This window comes from Sorghum bicolor, chromosome 4 (assembly GCF_000003195.3).
Source record: "Sorghum bicolor cultivar BTx623 chromosome 4, Sorghum_bicolor_NCBIv3, whole genome shotgun sequence".
NCBI classification, from domain to species: domain Eukaryota; kingdom Viridiplantae; phylum Streptophyta; class Magnoliopsida; order Poales; family Poaceae; genus Sorghum; species Sorghum bicolor.
In genome coordinates, this window is record NC_012873.2 from 39867426 (window position 1) to 39872306 (window position 4881).

Consider the following 4881-nt stretch of genomic DNA (forward strand, 5'->3'; position numbering starts at 1 on the left):
CTAAGCGGTGAACTTGCTCGGATCATGGGTGTCTACGGGAAGTTAAGGATCACTTGAAGCACGACAAGACTTGCAGCGCATGAAAGAACGAGACAACCTGCATCCAGAAAAGACAGATGATGGACGTCATTACTTAAGCCCTGCTAGCTACACTCTGAGCAAAGAAGAGAAGGAAAGCATGTTTGAATGTCTTAGCAGCATCAAGGTCCCATCTGGATTCTCCTCCAATATCAAGGGAATAATTAATGTGCCAGAGAAAAAATTCCTGAACTTGAAGTCCCATGACTGTCACGTTCTAATGACGCAATTGCTGCCGGTCGTTTTAAGAGGAATTCTACCTCCACACGTACGTCTAGCCACCGTAAAGCTATGTGCATTCCTCAATGCAATTTCTCAGAAGGCAATCAATCCAGAGCAACTAGCTACTCTGCAGAATGATGTCGTTCAATGTCTCGTCAGCTTTGAGTTGGTGTTCCCTCCATCCTTCTTCGATATCATGACACACCTCCTAGTTCATCTGGTCAAAGAGATTCGTATTCTCGGTCCTGTGTTCCTACACAACATGTTCCCCTTCGAGAGATTCATGGGTGTCCTAAAGAAATATGTCCATAGTCGTTCCCGGCCAGAAGGAAGCATTGCCAAGGGCTACGAAACAGAGGAGGTCATAGAGTTCTGTGTTGACTTTATTCCAGACCTTGACCTAATTGGCATTCCTGAATCTCGACACGAGGGCAGACTCAGCGGAAAGGGAACACTTGGGAAGAAAATATATATTGGTACGGGAAACGATTACTTCAATAAAGCACACTACACAGTTCTCCAGAACTCCTCATTGGTGGAACCATATGTTGAGGTACACAAAGATTTCCTACGGTCCCAGTGGCCCGGGAAGAATGAAGCTTGGATAATGCGTCAGCACATGGAAACTTTTGGCGATTGGTTGCGCAAAAAATGTCAAGGTGATGAAAACATTGATGAGCAGCTTTATTTGTTGGCCAGGCAACCATCATGGCATGTCCTCACATACAAAGGGTACGAGATAAATGGTAACACATTTTACACAGTTGGCCAAGATAAAAGGAGCACCAACCAAAATAGTGGTGTACGCGTGGATGCCACGGATCCAAATGGGAACAGACAAACATATTATGGACGCATAGAAGACATATGGGAACTAGTCTATGCAGCTAATTTTAAAGTTCCTTTGTTCCGGTGCCAATGGGTGAAGATGACCGGAGGTGGGGTAACAGTCGACAAGGAGTATGGGATGACAACCGTGGACCTTAACAATAGTGGGTTCAAAGACGAACCATTCGCCCTTGCTGCAGACGTGAGTCAGGTGTTCTATGTCAAAGATATGTCTACGAAACCAAAGAGAGGAAAAATGATGACCACTCAATCATCAATGAGCCAAAGCGCCACATTGTCCTTTCTGGGAAAAGAAACATTGTCGGAATTGAGGACAAGTCAGACATGTCAGGCGATTACGAAAGGGATGATCGAATTCCGCCCTTCATAGTCAACAAAGACCCAAGCATTCTGTTAAACAATGAGGATACTCCATGGTTACGGCAGGATCATAACCAAGGGTCATACGTCAAGAAGAAGTTCACTGTTGTGTCGGCTTGACTTTGTATGAAACTATATTTGAGAATTGTGAATTTTGATGTGTGTAACAAACTTTGTATATTTTATATATTGTCCATTTTTCCATTTGGATAATTTTGAGCCAATCCTAATTACATTTCTATAAAATCCAAGACGGGTTTTGGTCAAACTTGGTCAAACTTGGTCAAATAACAAACTAAATTACTTCAAATGAAAATATTTTGAATACCAAGTTGTTAGATATCTTCAAGATCTAAACTTTTTATATACACAACTTTTCCATTTGAGAAAGTCTAAGTTAACAATACCCACCAATTCTTGAATCTCACACAAACTATATGAAACTATATGTGTCAATTGTGGATTTTCAACTACACCTTCCCAAAACTTTGTCAAATGCAAAAATGGTCTATATATGAAATGTAGATTTTGATGAGTGGAACAATATTTGTATTCATGACTTTTCCATTCGAGACCATCTAAGGTTCCGAAACCGCTGCGTGGCTATGAGTTCTATGAAAATTCAAAATTCAGTGGTTCAAACTTTTCCAAATGAAAAGTAGAGCATTAGACAACATGTAGAACTTGATGAGTGTAGCAAACTTTGTATTCATGACTTTTCCATTTGGGACAATCTAGGGTTCGGTCAAAGGGTGTGTTCATCAAGATATATATTTTTATATGATTTTTTATTTGATGAAAATTATACCCAACTAGCATTCCTAGTAATAAATAACAAAAATAAAAAGTTTTACGTCAATATGATGTGAAAATAAATTTCCAGTTCATTGGATATAGTTTTTGTAAATTTATTGGAATAATATATTTTTGCATTAACAAAATACTAAACATTTCTTACAAAATCATTGCAAATTTTAAAAATACAATAAGATATTTAAGTTTAAAAATTTTCATGTGTACATTAAAACAAATTACAATATATGTCACTGTTTAAAAAACATTATGCAAAATATTTAATTTACTATACAATTTATAATATAAACTGTATATATAAACCAATTGAAAACCCCTAAACTAAAAAAATGGGCCTTTAGCACCGGTCCATACCACGGACCGGTGCTAAAGGGTCTGCCCCTATATATGTGCGCAGGAGCCCTGGATCCGGCAGTTCATCGTCTTCGTCTTCGTTCCAGCGCCTCCGGGTTCATCTTCGCCGCCGTCGTTTCGACTCCCTCGCCGCCGCGACCACCGTCTCCACCAGCGCCGCCGCGGCTCTCCACCAGCGCCGCCGCGGCCCTCCGCCAACGCCGCCGCAGCGGGCCACGGCCAGATCGAGCGCGCGGGCCACTGCACACATCATCTTCCCCACGCGCGATCTTCTCCGGCCGGCTGTGTGCTAAGTATAGATCGAGAACGCCGCCATTGATTAATTACGTATTCATATACACTAGACCAGAGAAATATATATATATATACACACAAAAAATATTACATATATATACATAAAAATATATACAAAAAATAATACTACAAATCAAAACACCATATATATATATATATATGTATATATGGTGTTTTGATTTGTAGTATTATTTTTTGTATATATTTTTATGTATATATATGTAATATTTTTTGTATATATGTATATTATTTTTTGTACATATATACACATATATATAGTTTGTATGTATGAATTATAATTGTTTGTATGTATGTATGTATTATTTTTTTAATATATTATTCTAGTATATATATATAGTATGTATGTATGTTTTATTTTTTTTATATATGTATTATTTTTTGTATGTATGTATATTATTTTTTGTACATATACACACACATATATAGTTTGTATGTATGAATTATAATTGTTTGTATGTATGTATGTATTATTTTTTTAATATATTATTCTAGTATATATATAGTATGTATGTATGTTTTATTTTTTATATATGTATTATTTTTTGTATGTATGTATATTATTTTTTGTACATATACACACACATATATAGTTTGTATGTATGAATTATAATTGTTTGTATGTATGTATGTATGTATGTATTATTTTTTTAATATATTATTTGTAGTAGTTTTTTTAGTATATATTTGTTGTATATTATTCTTGTATCATATTTTATTTTCTAGTGTTTTGTATATATTATTGTTTGTACTATATATTATTCTAGTATTGTTTTTTTATTCTAATGTATTACTTGGCTTAAAAGATCCTACTATTATTTTTAGAGCACTCCAACACTTTCATTTGTAGTAGTATTAGTGTATTTCTTATCTTATATAGAATATATATATGTATGGTTGCAGACATAGAAATGGCTGACCGTCCTCATGATGATCCTGATTATATGGAAGCTGCCATTCAAAATATAATCGACGACGGTAGTCAGTACTTTGTTGATTACCACGACATCATGCAAGGCAATCCTACTGAGCAACAAGAGGGCAATGCCCCTGAGCAACAAGAGGGCAATGCCCCTGAGCAACAACTTGTCGTGCAACAAGAAGAAAATACTGGCGAGGTATGTAAATGTAAACATATATAAATAATGCATCTCTTACATTAGGTTTTAGACTTATTACTTGGTTATTAATTTAGTATTTTTGTTTCTATATGTACGTGTAGCCTTCTGGATCGACCTCTACGGGGAGAAGCGTACCTCCACGAGGGCCAAAGAAGCCGTTGGAGGGCCGCTATGTAATCTCTGAGTTTGAGATAGCTACAGGCAGACCATTTGGTGAGCATGCAAATAAATATGTTAGTCACTGTGGATATCTTGTGAGAGATCAAATACCGATCAGTTGTCGTGAATGGAGAGAGAAGCGAGGTGCTCCTGAGATCAGTTTTGTCTCTGATCGTGACAAGGAGTTAGTTTGGAAAGCCGTCACAGACGTTTTCACCTTCGACACCAACGATGAAGAGTTGAAGGTGCGAATTTATGACTGGACTATGAAGAAGATGGCAGTACTCTTCCAGAATTGGAAGAAGTCTATGTACAATAAATATGTCAAGAAAAACGAGACTCCAGATTTCAACCTCAAGCAATATGTAAAGCTGAGGGCCTTCTGGGATGACTTTGTGCAGTACAAAACATCAGAAGAGGGCGAGGAACGAGCCAATAGAAACAAAGAGAATGCCAGTAAAAAGACATACCACCATCATATGGGATCAGATGGTTATAAGAGTGCTGTTCCCAAGTGAGACCGAATGGAACAGGAGATGCTTGCTAGGGGGGTCACACCCGAGACAATAGCAAAGAATTGGAGCGAGCGCTCCAAGCATTGGTTCTACGGTCA